Here is a 16,782-nt window from a genome sequence, read left to right on the forward strand (position 1 = left end):
GGGAACAACTTGGAGTGAAAGGAGTTTGCTCAAAATTTGACAAAATCTGCAGATTCGGTGTAAAGACCGTGCACCGAATTTCAACCTTCTAACTCGAAGCAGTTTTGAGTTAAAGAGAGTGCACCGAATTTCAACCGTCTAACTCAAAGCAGTTTTCAGTTAAAGACCGTGCACCGAATTTCAACCGTCTAACTCGAAGCAGTTTTGAGTTAAAGACCGTGCAAACTCAAAGTAGTTTTGAGTTATCTTTGTCACAGTTATTTTCCAAAAATGTGTTTTTCGAACTCACAGAAGGAGGTCTAAAACGTGGAGATTCGTCAAAATCTCGAGTTCGAATTTTGTGACTATTACAATATTATTTCTTTGTTTATTTCGTATACAAGAAATTAAAAATGTTCATTTACTTTCAAAAGAAAGAAACTAATTTTTAATCCAACTAATAAATCATTCCAGGAAGAATCAGTTCTGAATTGAAATGATTTCTTCAAGAAGTTTGATGAATTCTATGAAATATCGATTTCCCATTCTAATTCTAATTTTCCATTCTTTTAGAAGCGGAAAGGCTAAACAATACCTTTTCGATATCGAACAAAGAATTTTGCAAGCATAGTTTATTACTTCCATTGTTCAATAAGCCTGTCTAATACGCTTGAGATTTATATGCAAGAGAAAGATAAAAAGATGAAATGCATAATTATATCACGATGATAACTCGAGCGCACTAACAAAATCAATAAAGATTCTCTTTCTAAAGTATACTACGGAAAATATTACTATGGAAATTCTTAGCGAAAGAAGACAGGCAGTGGGGAGAAATGTGAAATAAATTTATTCTGAAAGAATCAAGGAAGCGAAAATAAGAAGGAAGAAAATAAAGAATAAACAATAAAGAAAATCTTTAATTTATTCTTTATAATTGTACAAAAAGTTATTCGTGTTCTGATTATTCATAAAAATGATCAAAATTATGGATTGTGTTTCATTATAAAAAGAAATGAAATGAAACAATTTTTTTTAGCTGAACAGCTTTTAATTAAAAGCTGATTTTCTTTTTTTGCCAAAGAAAATAATTATATTTTTATTATTAACAATAACAATTGGAGCAGCAGTTTAAAGAAGGAAACAATTACAAAAATGTAATTTATGGAAAATAAATAAATAACTAAATGAAAGTTTTATTATATTTTAAACTAAACTTTGATATGGAATTCCTTACGTCTGTAGTTCGTTTAGATTTTTAGTCTTTTTTTACAGTTATCAATAAACCCCTTTTGGATTTCTATCTATATTAATAATGCAGGAAAGTGTTTTTTTTTGTATTAGCGTTCAATAGGATAGACCATTAGATATCGAGTTACTAAATTTGACACATATATACTTAGGAAGGTGGGAAAAATAAGCGAAAGTTTGGCGATCTTCCGCTGTAATTTTCGAAAAACAATATGAAAATAAATATTTAACATTATCTGTGTTTGCCACATTTAACCACATAAATAATTTTAATCAAGAGCATTTAAAAGAACTAAAGCACGTGCAGGTTCTAAGATTTTTTACAGTTGCTATATTTACATGATGTTGCCAATAAATATCTGTTCTTTTATATTTAACTAGCCGCCTTTGGCGACCAGCTGGTTCGCCAATCTTAATGCTCGTTAAAATTTTAATAATTAAATATTTTATGTAATTCCTGCTTTAATAGCTTCTTCATTAAAATATTTTAAAACTTCAAATTTCAATTGACTCATAATATTATAAAGGCCTTTAGCCATAACGTAATCTGTATCTCTCTAATTTTCTGTTAGCTCCCGTAGAATTTATGCTTTAAATTAAAGTGTAAATGATTAATCTGCAATTAATATAATAATATTTTTTACTGAAACAAAGCATTTTTTTTGTAATATGATTACTGAAAACAGAGTCACCGAGCATTTAAACCTAATGGCCAAAAGAATATCTTTCTTAATTTATGTAATATCTCAAGAATTTGTCAACAAGATTTTTTCAGATTCATCATGATCAGGTATATTAATTAACAATGTTTAATTTTAAATGCATCAAATACTAAGAAAATAAACAGAATCGTTTAAAATAATCGGTCGAAAACAGGTAAAAAAATTTACTTAAAAACGATGAACTTAAACTAACATAAATACAATTTAATTACAAAAGCATACAACTAAACTAACTTACAAAAGCATACAGCAACTCCGCTATTATACAACAACTTTTATATAATAGCGGAATTATATAAAAATAATTCCGCTACCGTTGAAAATAGACGTAAACAATCAGAACACAATGCGCATGCGTGAATTTTCATCGCCAGTTCCGGTATCGCAAAAGAATGAATTTTTGTACGCCAGTTGGGGTAACGCTATGCAAATTAGAAATTTTTAATTTCCTTTATTCTGTTTTAGTTTAATTCAAAAGTACTTCAGAATAAATTTGAAAAATCGATTAATTAACAATGTTTAATTTTAAACGCATCAAACACCAAGAAAATAAACTGAATCGTGTGAAATAATCTACCGAAAATATGTTAAGCGTATCCTCATTAGCGTGGGAAAAAAAACTGAAGCCTTACTCATTTGGCGGTTGGGAAAATAAAAAGATATTTTTGACGGGAAAGTTAGTTTTTAATTAATAATTAAAATTCTAATTAAAAATTCAAAGAAGGGACCCCAGGTGCACATTCCCGACCTCCAAGGTATACACGTACCAAATTTAGTAGCTGTAGGTCAAATGGTTTGGCCTGTAGAGCGCCAACACACACAGACACACACATTGAGATTTATATATTTACTAGCCGCCTTTGGCGACCAGCCGGTTTGCCAATCTTAATGTTCGTTAAAATTTTAATAATTAAATATTTTATGCAATTCCAACTTTAATAGATTCTTCAGCAAAATATTTTAAAACTTCAAATTTTGATAGTCATATAATTCACTCATAATATTATAAAGGCCTTCAGTCATAACGTGATATGTATCTCTCTAATTTTCTGTTACCCCTCGTAGAATTTATGCTTTAAATTAAAGTGTAAATGATTAATCTGCAATTAATATAATAATATTTTTGACTGAAACAAAGCATTTTTTTAATAATATGATTACTGACAATAGAGTCACTGAGCGTTTAAACTTTATGGGCACTAAAGAATATCTTTTTTAATTTATGTAATATCTCAAGAATTTGTCAACAAAATTTTCTCAGATTCATCATGAACGGATCGATTCATTAACAATGTTTAATTTTAAATGCATCAAACACTAAGAAAATAAAATGAATCGTTTAAAATAATCGGTCGAAAACAGGTTTAAAAAAACTACTTAAAAAACGATGTACTTAAAATTATAAGCATATATAAAAAAATATATAACTAACATAAATACAATTTAATTACAAAAGCATGCAACTAACCTAAAAATAATTTAAATCATTGAAAACAGATTAAAAAAAACTACTTAAAAAACGATGTACATAAAACTATAAGCATTTACAAAAAATATATAACTAACATAAATACAATTTACTTACAAAAGCATACAACTAACCAAAAAGTAATTTAAATCGTCCGTTGATAATGGTTGCCATGCCAACAATCAGAATGCGCATGCGTGAATTTTCTTCGCCAGCTCCGGTAACGCAAATGCGTGAATTTTTCTACGCCAGTTGAGGTAACACTATGCAGATTATACATTTTTAATTTCCTTTATTCTATGTTATTTTAATTCAAAAGTACTTCAGAATGAATCTGAAACATGGATTAATTAACAATGTTTAATTTTGAATGCATAAAACATTAAGAAAATAAACAGAATCGTTTGAAATAATCCGCCGTAAAATGTTAACCCTAGCCTTATTACTGTTGGGAGAAAAAACAAAATAAATTGCCTTACTCATTTGGCGGTGGGGAAAATGGAAGATTTTTTTGGCGAAAAAGTTGGCGGTGAAGAAAATGGAAGATTTTTTTGGCGGGAATGTTAGTTTTTAATTAATAATTAAAATTCTAATTAAAATTTCAAAAAACGGGACCCCAGGTGCACATTCCCGACCTCTAAGGTATACATGTACCAAATTTGATAGCTGTATATCAAATGACCTGGCCTGTAGAGCGCCAACACACACACACACACACACACACACACACACACACACACACACACACACACACACACACACACACACACACACACACATTGAGCTTTATTATAAGTATAGATTAGTTTTAGGCAAACTATAAAACTTTACGTTCATTCAAAAATTACGGAGGAAAGAAAGTAAGAGTGGAAATTTTTATTTGTTTAAAAGTAGAAGTACAAATCATATTAAAAATAGCCGAATTCACTGGTGAAGTTCCGGTTTGGTTTAATTCGTTTAACATTCTAATTTTTAAGAAATTAGAGGTTGAAAACCATTTTTCCGACCCTAACTTTTAAGCAAATTCAACAATCGAAAAACTGCTAAAAAAAAGTTGTCCGTCTTAATGAGACGCTAATTCGCCTCATTTAAGTTATTTTTCTATCTTTAATCATTTTGTTGAAATAAAAATTTCAACCTTTACCAGTTCTAACTCCCTTGAGCTATATGACCCATTTACGAAATCATCATAAGGCTCTCCTTACAACATATACTAGGGCGGTGAAAAAGGAAAAATCCACTAAAATCTCTACTTGTCGTGTTAATAAGATAATACGAGCAAAGTTTTACATGCGCAGCCTCTCTCTCTCTGTCTGTCTGTGTGTTTGTGTTGTTTTGTCCATCGTAAGTCACATCATAAGAATTACTGCAATAAGTTCTTTTCCTATAAGGAATCTACCTAAAATATTAAAGTATATCTTATAATAATATATTTCACTGTTGCAAATGAAATAAAAATCATTTCCATTTTTCTGCAAATATTTCAATTTGGACGTCTCCTTTATTGCTATTGATGATTCTTTTTCCATGCTGAATAGATCTCCATATGAAGCATGCTTTTAATAAAAGTTTTGACGGTATGTTGAATTTCAATTAAAGTTCTTCTTCATTATTAAATAATGATACTTTTTAAAAAAAGCTTCATCCATTTTTAAATATTGTTGCTTTTTCTTGTAATATAATTGAAAGTATAAAACGCAGGTATAAAATTAGGGAAACGAACAGCACAACGAACGAACCGGTATAATGTTTCTAAAATAAAATGAACTGTTTGTCTATCAAAATTTTAAAATATTTTACTGATGAAACCATAAAGGGCAAGTTACATAAAATATTTAATTGAATTTTTTTTTAAACCATGAATGCTGGTAAACCTATTATCTGCTAATAAAACCAAAAGCCACCAGTAACATATATTTTGTGCACTTTGTGAGCGTTTAAATATTTACATTTTTTAGCTCTTGTTACCTCCTTCCGTTTGCTGATTCAGTTAATATCAACCAAATTGAATAATCGCGGTGGCTTAGTTAAAAGGTTTAGGAATCGAAGAAAACCATAATAGAGATCTAATATTACTGATGATACAGTATATACTTGCATGCTTATCTGGTGCATATTAAATATGTAAGGACAAACATATTATTGTAGCGAGCAAATTTGCAATGGAATGCTATCTTATCATTTAATAATTTTATAGCACCATAATCTAGCTCAACAAATGTAATTAAAAATTAAGAATATATAAGAAAAATGAAAATGAAATATTCCTTAGAAAGACTCGAAGAAAAATGTAAAAAAATATAAAAATACATGTTTGTATTCAAATATTTGTTATTTTACATAATTTCTGCTAGCATTTAATGATATTTTTTAAAATTTGACTTAATCATTGAACAATGCAATTGAGTACAAATAACAAATAATAACCATCATTTTTGAATCCTTAAAAAAATTCTAATTTCGATACCTATTATTCTTTATAGTGCTTCCTTTTCTTTTGTTTTAATACTAGATATCTAATCGTTTGGAAGTGTTCAATAATTTATAAATAATTATAGATTAGAGAAAAAAATGCGAAGAAACTGTTAAACAAAGGCAGGATTTTTTTTAGTAAGAGAAAAAATCATTTTAATTCGAAGCAATAAATCTTCTAAGAGAGTAATTATCCTTCGTCGGAAAGATTTCTTTAATAAAGAAAAAAAGTATTTTCATTCTAATTTCTCGAAATGGAAATGCAAGTAACGAAGAGGATAATTAGCAGCTGCACGATGAGAGGAAAATTTTTCCTATTTTAACACTTTCAGAACTCTCTGTACTTGTCTATTAATAAACCAGAGATATTTCTAAAAGAACAAGAAAAAAAAAACCTGAAGTGAGATGTGTATTACTCCATTACAAGAATAGAGTAAAACAGCAACTGCTTCCATTAGGAGAACAAAATCAATAAACTTTCTTTTCTAAAGCAATGTCCTTTCAAGCTGACTAATACTTCTGAGACTTATCTACTGAAGATTACGGTGAAATTTGAAATAAAAGAATGAGAAGGGAGGGAAAAAAAGAGTTTTACAATAAATTGATTTTGAAAGAATAGAGGAACTAAAAATGAAGGACATTAAATGGATAGAATGGATTAGGTTAAAGAAAGTATTATCTCTCCAGAATAGCTAAATTGAGATATGCAAAATATTACTAGAAGAATGTCGTAAAAGAAGATCAGCTTGTGATACTTGTTTTAATATTATAATTTACAAAATAAACAAATATATTTCATGTAGGAGTTATAAAAAGCCTTTGTCTACTTTTTAAAAAGTAGATTTCAATCTGAGTTTTTAATAAAATGACAATTTATTGAGTGTACACACTAACCTTATTAATACAATTTTTACTCCTCTACAATACTGTCAAAATTCAAAAAAGCAAAACGTCTAGGGTACCACTAACTATAGTTTTTAAATCGGAAAGGGGGCATATTATTTAAATACCGGGAATAAGAAGAGGTAGTTTTGCGTTTTCTGAGAAAAAACTCTCCATTTTGTTTCAATCTATAAACTTATATTTTACCAGTATTAATTTAAAATTTAAAATTCAGATATCGCTTCAATAATTTATGAAAATTATTCTGTAGTGGACGTAAGATTTAAATGTTGAACGATTCTGTTTTCATTGCTCATATTTTTTAAAAAAACTGCATAGTTTTAGTAAAAAATGTTTTTTTATATAGATTGCAGTTTAATAATTTCCACTTTAATTTAAAGTTAAAATTTTATGGGATCTGACCGAAAATGAGAGCGATACATAGTACTTTATGACTTAAGACCTTTTTAATAGCGTGGGTTAATTATATGACTATCAAAATTTGAAGCTTAAACCATTTTGAGGAAGAAACTATTAAAGGCAAGTTACATACATCGACTGAAAATTTTAAAGAGCATTGAGATAGGCGAACCGGCTGGTCGCTAAAGGCGGCTAGTAATTAATAAAGATAAATAACTAAAATTAGTATAAAGAAAAATATTAATAATTTATAAAGATAAATAAAATAATATATCTATTGCACTATTTATATTATTTTATAGGAAGTATTTTGAACTCAAAAACGCTTTGAATTAAATGGATAAAATTCTCCAAGTGGTCTTTATACTATCTTTATGCTAAACTTGTAGATTTGTTTGAAATCAAATTCAGTCAAAGGAGATTTGTCTGTCTGCTTGCCTGTTCGAAAGTAAGTGAGCGCTATTAACAGAAAATGTAAAAAGTGAGATGGGGGAAAAAAACTAGTGATATAATTTTAACATGAAAAATATAAATTTGTATCAAATTCTTAGTCAAATCCATCTACAGATTGATTGATTGATTGTCGGATTACATATTCACACGCATAAAAAGCAATAAATTGAAAGCATAAAGACTCAGATAAATGGAATTCAGCAAATTTAAATAAATTACTGAAATTGTAATTTTGTGTAAAATTTTGGGTTCAATCGTTCAGAAAAAAGGGCATTTATAATGTAAAATTTACTTTTTAAAATATATTACTATGAAACGTAAAAAACTCGCGTGTGGGACTCTGAAAATAAAAATCTGAGTACTCAAGGTATTCATGACAATGCCTAAGGTCCACGTTTTTTAAGCTGGGTAAGCGAATATAACACCTTTATTAAGGAATATGCGACAAATCTTCAAAGTAATCATTCCCTTTGGTTTTTTAATGCTATTGGATTTACTTCCCTATCACTATACATTAAAAAGTATTCAGGTTTATGAAATTGTAATATTAAGGTTCACATATTTGCGTCGATTTGTCAGTAAAATAACAGGTTCTGTTGAAGAAAAAACGTCCTTCACCAGTATTTCAGATTTTCAGTTCGTTTTTGATTCTTATAGTGAGCCATGTTCTGTAAATCTCTCTGAAGATCGAATTGGAACTCAATCTCATTTGAGATGGTATTCTTTACAGATTGTAATCATGACGAATGCGATAGAAATCCCATTGAAAATGAGATTGGAAAAGGCACAATCTGTCTAGTCACTGTTTTTGATTAAACTTGGTCTTACGATTGGTTGTAGAATTTCTAGAAGTAATATTTGTATGATTTAACTTCTTGAATGTAATCTATATTTTACAATATAGTGTCTTGATAAGGGTTGCAGGATTATTTTATATGAATTTTATTCAAAAAAGCATACAAGCGATCTGGTTTGGAGTTATCCCGAGTTGTAAGACGACTTAGACAGACGAATGCATTTATGATCGCAGAAATATGTATATATTTGAGACATAAAATTTATTTTTATTTCATAGATGTAAATTGAAGACAAAGTCCCTTTTTTTAATTCTGACATATGAAACAAATGGAAAGTGTATTATTACGTCAAACGTTTCTTCATTACTAGGGTAGCGACTGCTCGTATAAATCTTCTTGAGAATTACAAATATTTTCTTTTTTTTATTATCTTTTTTACTTGACAATAAAAACTTACAGTAGACTCCCGATTATCCGCGCCTGCCGCACAAAGTTGTTTTTTTTTTTGACTGATTTTTTCAAAAAGGTGCAATTTTACAGTTATGCTTTTATAATTACATAATACATTACAGTATTAAAACTGTACATATGTATTCATTTTTCTGTGCATCCTTGACGCCTCTTGCAAGTACAAAGCACTTTTCTGTTTTCATTAACAAAATGCATTTTAGTTAGTTTTGAGTGATATACTAAAATATTAAGCGTTAGTGAAACATTTCCTGCTGTTTATTTTACGTTTTATTGTACATAAAACGATTTTTCAAAGTTAGAATGACTGTTTTCTCTTTTTCTATACCCGTTTTTAGCTTTTTTCGGATTATCCGCGATTTTTGTTATCCGCGGCGGTCGCGCCACCCAATTCCGCGGATAATCGGGAGTGTACTGTATTTAAAGGTATTCAATTTGAAACAGTCTAAGCTATATGAATGAAATTAAGTACCTAATCTGTAAACAAAAATTACAAATCTATGCCGAAAACCAAATCATAAAAATGAAGAAATACTTTCCCAATACTTTATTTTTTTTTTCTCATGGGAAAGAGCAGTAAGAGAATTAAGCTAAAATAATTATTCAGTTGGTAGCTAAATTATAATGTTCACTAAATTATACTCTTAGTTCTAGAACTTTTAAGATAATCTCTCATCATAAATGAATTGTTCCATACAAGCGGAGAGCAAGACACAATATATAAAATTGTAATCAATGAAATACAAAAAGCAGATATAAGAAGTACAAACAGAATATTTTAGACTAAGCATTTCAATTAGAAGTTAATTATTACGCTTTTTATTCGAAAATAAATGCTTGTTAATATACTTAAAAAATTGCAATGAATCAGTTGGAAGACAGGATCTTGAATCTAATGGGAGTGAATACACTCACTCGTACGAAATTGACTAAAATTGAATTTTATGATTATATTTAAAATCTATGCAATGACAAAGGGATGATGCGAATGAAGATACGAATATGATGCTAATTTGCAAAACGATTCATGATAATACACTTGTGAAAAATCTGTAAACGTTTAATTTATTTTTTTATGAAAGGTCATAAAATATAATACTATTTATTCAATACAAATTAATACAATACTAGTTAAAATACTTTAAATGATTAATATAGAGGAAGAACATTTATTGCATCTTAGATAATTCTATCTTCATATTGCGATGGATAACCAAATTTTAATAATATTTTAACAATTACTTCTCCTAGCCCTAGAATCAGTAATTTTTACAATAATTAATGCACAGTGAAAATATATTCGAAGTAAATTTTGAGAATAAGGACAGAATACTCCAAAATTTAATAACGTTCATTTTTATAACATTCACTTCTTTTTTTCCTAAGTATTTTTATTCAAAACATTTCTTGAGATTTGCATTATCTACCTTTCACACAAGCTATTCCTTTGATCCATTAAACAATAAATGTTAAGCAATTATGTTCTGTGGGTATATGCTGCAAGAACTCCAAATTCGATAACGGGTAATGAAGGCTTATTCTGTTGGAGCACGATTAAGCGACAACACAGGTAGCAAATTCCAACAAAAACATTCATAAAGACAGTACTTACATACATAAACAAGGCACTAACATAGAGCGATTCGCTGATTAAATAGATAACAGCATAAAATAGCTTGAGATTTCAGTTGGCAGTTAACGCTTCAAAGAGAAAATGGATATTCATATGTGCGCCTTCACTTATATAATATCCATGACTAAGTACATAATTTTCCAGAACGATTTGGTATCTTGGCTTCCAAAAGAGATATTCAAATTCTTGTGTTATCGTAACCCCTCATTGCTTACCGCCAATGCCGGAGGTTATTGATTTGATATCTAATTACTATATTTTTAAAATATTTATAAATCTGTCGTTTTTACTATGAGACTAACTGTAAATTACGAATTTGTAACAGTATGAAAGTTGATACAATACTGGGTAAACAGAATAAATAATAATACCAAAAATTAATTAATGAATTCAAGTTATTGATATTTGCTATTTTTTACCACTTTCAAACTGTATATTTTATTTTTAGTATTGAAACTGAAATAAGAATAAGTAAATTTCTGATAATCGAAGTAAAATATTAGTTTGGGTATATGTTTAAGTCTGTTATGTAGATAATTATTTGTATTTTCTATATCTATCAGATATCTTGTTAACAGCGTACTATTTCATATCGATTTTAAACTGTATTCATATATTACAATAAATACTATTTCATTTATTGATTGTATCATCTGCGAGCGCATAAAGAGTTCACAATTTCAAATAAAGATTTATTTAGGAATTCATTTGTTTCAAGGTCTTTGTAAATATTAATTGAGAACATTAATCGATCACATCGAACTAGAATATGTTCTGGTACTCAAATGAATTCTGTTTCACTTATTAATTGGTCAGCCTCTGAACGTATAAGGAATTCGATAAGATGAAATACTCATTAAGGAATTCATTTGTAGTGTTCTAGATCTTTATAAGTATTAATTACAAGCATTAATCGATCTCACTTAAATCAAAATATATCCTAACATTCTAATAAATACTAGTTCAGTTATTGATTGTATGGTCTTCTAACTTATAATGTGTTCGGAAGGTAAAATGAAATGCTCATTAAAGATCGTTTAAAGTGCTCTAAGTCATTACAATTATTAATTACCATCATTATGCGGGACATAAAACTAATCGATAGATTGTTGTGTTTTTTTTTTTTTTTTTGCTCGTAATGGCATTATAAAAGAAAATATTTCATTAAAAGTTCTTGAAACAATTTTTTGGATATGAGAGAAACAAGATACTAGCTAATAAGCCACAGTTTTGAGTTAATAAAAACATTAATGTAAGCTAAAAGTGATTTCAGATTAATAATTTAAGGTTTGTTTGGGAGTAGCTGGTAATATAAAATTAACAAATGATAAAAAATATAGTTACATTTTTTATTAACTTTCTTTGGAATATTAATTTAATATTTTTTTGCAAAATATTATCAGTCACCAAATTCAAATTCAAGGTTGGTATATCACTGCGTGTAATTTTTTTCAAATATCAAAAATTTCAAATGCTTAAGGTGCTCAAACATTAATATGAAATGATCATCAAAAATTTAATTTCCAGCTTTTTTTGGTCATTACTAATATTAACTCGAATGTCACGCGTTTTATTAAAATCTAGCTATAGAAATAACATTTAGTTGAGATATTTACTTTTTTTTTTGAACAGAAAAAAGGGAAACATTTAATTAAAACCTTCTCCAAACAAAATTGTCTTTCTGATATAAGAAAAACAGAGTTTAATAACATGCAGATGCGATAGAAAATAGTAAAAAATAATAATTAGCTATGAAAGCGTTCAATTTATTTTGCATTTAATAATGTATTAAATATTCTGACAGAAAATATGACCAATTCTTGCAAAACTTTATTCCTTTTGATTACTCTAAATTATACTATTTACTCGAAATTATAGTATTACATAGGATAGTTCGAAAAATTCACGCTTCGAAAAGAACAAATAGCGCTTCCAAGTTTTTAAAGTTGTACCTTTTGTTAGAGACATGAAAATACTTGGTAAGGAATGAAAATTAGATTGACTTCATTTTAAGTGTATGTGTAACAAAAGTTTGCCGCCATTTTTTTCTTCTATTATATTTAAATTTTGGAATGGAAACAGTGAACTATGCTGACTTCATACGTTTCTCAAAATGGGAATTTACCATTGAGGGCCATTTGCTATTTGTGATCTTCATCTAGATAATGACCTTTATATAAGGTATGCCTTTTCCAGCTTAGATGGAATATTATTAATACGATATCTTATTTGGTCATAAAATTCATTTGTTTTAAAATGACATTTTCGTCACAGAAATAAGTTAAATCCAGTTCAACATTTGACTCTGAAATTTTTTGTGACTCTTTACAGAAATATATCTTTTTCCGATTTACTTTGAACTGCTTACTGCGTACTGCGGCCCTGGTATAATGGTCCATAATAATTAAAAATCGCTAATAGCATCAAAAAAATAAAGTACATCCACATAATATTCTGGTAATAAGTTTGTATTTATACTTCTTAAAATTTAAATTTGTGTATTCCTTTTCAGCATTATTTTTACCTAATCCTTAGAACACCATTTCTGAGAAATTTAACTATTATCTTCGTCAATGAATATTACTTTTCCAATCATCTGTTTTTCTCCACTCTAATCAATCCATACTATTCCGTACACCATTCCTCTTATTCCGTACGCCATTTTGTAACAAAAGCTCAACAGAATTCAACTCAGTGATTTGTTTACGGGAGCTTAAATCAATGCGCTTTAATCTTTTGAAACCATCTAGCATGATATTCCGATGTACGTCTGTGATTCTTAAGCCTATTTTATAGTAGTTCTGCAATGATTCCTTTTAGCTTCATATAACCATTCTTATTTGTAATAGTTTTGGTTGGTAGACCTAATTTACAGTATTTATTTAATATATTAATGTTAAAAAATATTTTCTGAAACCATCTAATAACGTTTTAACCCTATCTATTTTTTTAATTTATAAGCAATCTGTTTGATTAGACGACTTTCTTCTAACTGTTCTATAATATTTTCACAGAAAATTTATTCTAAATGTATTTATCACTTTTTCATCTGCGTAATATGCCAAGAAAATATACTGTCATCATCAAAATTTCAGATTTGGAGAAATTCCAAATTTTACGTTTTACAAGTTTTAGCCTTCTCTAAGAAGGAAAAATGTATTCTTGGAATGATGCTTCTTTTTGAAACCGATTATTCAAAAACGTTTTTAACTATATGCCGGAAATTCGGATTTAATACCAAATTTATAGATTTATATTAAACTTTAAATGAAATCTATTCAAAGGAAATTTACTACCTGGCTGTTAAAGTACAATGGAATATAAATCTACAAAAGGAAGATAAATAAAATTTTCTATATAGGTTTGATATAAAATGCAGACCGGAATGATATTTTAAACAAAACCCATTAAGATTGTCTGTGAGTCTGTTATTTTGAATATATATAAAAGCAATAACTCAGAAAAGGTAACAGCTTAATTGAATGAAATTAGATTCTCGGTATTTCTATCTAATGTATTGATTTATTTCGAATTTTTAACGAAATCTTTCAATGAATTTACCACTCGTCCGTCTGTAATTTACTTTCAAATACATGTAAAGGCGATAGCTAAAAATTTCAATAAACGAAATTTGGTTTGTGATCTTGTAACAATTATCATTCAATAGCAAATTTTGTCGGTCAACTGGTCGGAAAAAAAGGCGATCGAAATTTAAATTCGGTTTTCGGGTACTTGAATTAACCGCATAATAAGGATTAACAGCAAAAAAAAAACAAACAAACGAAATAACGCAAGTTACATTCAATAAAAATGCTATATTCATGGCAAAAACCTATATTTCACATCTATTGTTCGACAATATCAGGAAAGATCTTAACCACTGTCTACAATTTTACGCAAGGGTAGGGGGTTAGCAACTTTATAAGAAATTATGCAAGAAAGGTTTGGGAAAAACCACTCCCTCTTGTTTAGTCATACAATTTGCTATATAAAGCGAAAAATCATTAGACAAAGGTATGCCACATGCAATCTTTCTTCCATATTATACCGCTTCAACTTTTATTCTCTCGTGTAACTTATATCTATTAACGAATCCAAACATATCCATTAACCAATCTATAAAATCTATTTCTCCTTCGTGGCAATTGTATTAGCTTCTTTTCATAACTCACAATTTATTTTAATATACGAAAAAAACGCCTTTTGCACTTGCATCTGAATTTTGAGACAACAGAGTACATAACAGGAAACAAAAACAGAAATCGAAATGTAAAATCAAAAAGAACATAAATTATAGAAATAATATCGTAGAATATTTTTTTCAAGAGAGAAAAATTTCTCTATGATATTTAAAAATTGATTGCCAAAAATTAAGCATTAAATAAAGATCATTCGATTTCCCGATGACATCAGTTATATATTTATAATTATTTTGTAAATTCATAAACTTTCGGGGTAAAGATGCTTCTAAATATAAATGAGAAAAATCGTTCAATTTGTAATTCGGAAAAATTATGTTGAAACTTCCCTAAATTTTTTGCCATTAAATCATTTTAGTAAGTAGCACGTATATCAAAAAATCATTTAACAGAAACAAATTATCAATGAAAAAAATGCGAAATTTAAAATATTTTCTTAAACCTTTTCTCAGCATCCTCGAACACGAAAAACTCACGCATTTGCGTTACCGTAACTGGCGTTGAAAATTCACGCATGCGCACTGTGTTCTGATTGTTGACATGACAACCATTATCAAAGGATGATTTAAATTATTTTCATGTTATATATTTTTTGTATATGCTTATAGTTTTAAGTACATCGTTTTTTAAGTAGTTTTTTTAAACCTGTTTTCGACCGATTATTTTAAACGATTCGTTTTATTTTCTTAGTATATGATGCATTTAAAATTAAGGATTGTTAATTAATCGATCTGGTCATGATGAATCTGAGAAAATTTTGTTGACAAATTCTTGAAATCTATATTTATATATAAAGCTCAATGTATATGTATGTGTGTCTGTGTGTATTGCTGCATGCATATGATAAAAATAATTTTTCTGACAAAAATTTAACATTTTGGAGGATTTTCTATTATATTTTATTCAGTTCTGTTACTAAAAAGAAATATCGAAACCTCGAAAGGAAAATAGAATCAGATTAGGTCTGGAAAATGCATCCCAGATACATGAGTGAAAGCCTCGAGTCGATTTACCGCCTAACGAGCTAGTAAGATGTATGTATTTAAAACACATCTTAAGCTTCGAGCAGTTTCGAATCTGCTTAAAAGTTTCCCACAGAACTCCAGAAAGTATTCGATTTAAAGGATAAGGAGAGCTATGAGCTACTTTATCGGAAAATGCATTCGAAATTTTCCTAAAACTCTTCGATCGATGGAAGTTTACTTAAAATAAGGTTTGATTAAGGCTTCAGGCTCACAAAATTTTGAAGATTTCCATTTTTCATTTAAACAGAGATTTGATTTGAGGAGGAAACATAGCATGAGTTACCATGTTCAATAAATTTAAAAAGATATTTTAGAATCTCTTATGAGGTTGAAGGAAAGTGGAGTGTCAAATGTAGAAGATTATTTATTACCGATTTAAGTAACTGAATATGTGCTTATAAGTCATGCGTTATATTAAATGAGTCAACGTAATTCTATTTTGTGTAATTGAAAATGGTCCATATATTTCACTAAATATCTTATCGAAAATAAAGTACGTTTGATATTCTAATTATATCAGCACTTTTTTTTTCTTCCGGAACATTTCGATCAATTGTTTTTTTTTAAATAATTAATTAGATTGATTTCTTTTATGTTTTATTTCTATTCCAAAAGGAAATCATCTATATAAATTAATATTTTTACAATCGCAAGTGTTTTCACAAAATTACCTTGAATGGGTTAAGATATAAAATCAACTATTAACGTTGGATGAACTGTTATAGAATAATTTGGACATTTTTACGAGAAAATTTTGTATTTGACAGCAAATGCAGTTTCGGAAAAAAAGTATCACTCATGAAAAAAGAATAGAAACTACACTATGCGATCAAAATATTCGATGCTATGATTTTAGAGAATCTCTTCAATTTAAACTCACTTTTTAGTGTCCTTTCTAGACAAAGTTTCCCACTAAGTATAAAAAAATTAATTTTGAAGTTATATCGGTTCCACGATTTTCGAAAACGCTAGCTAAAAATGCAGCAATTTAGAAATATAGTGCCTCATTTACT

This window comes from Argiope bruennichi, chromosome 8 (assembly GCF_947563725.1).
Source record: "Argiope bruennichi chromosome 8, qqArgBrue1.1, whole genome shotgun sequence".
Lineage (NCBI taxonomy): Eukaryota > Metazoa > Arthropoda > Arachnida > Araneae > Araneidae > Argiope > Argiope bruennichi.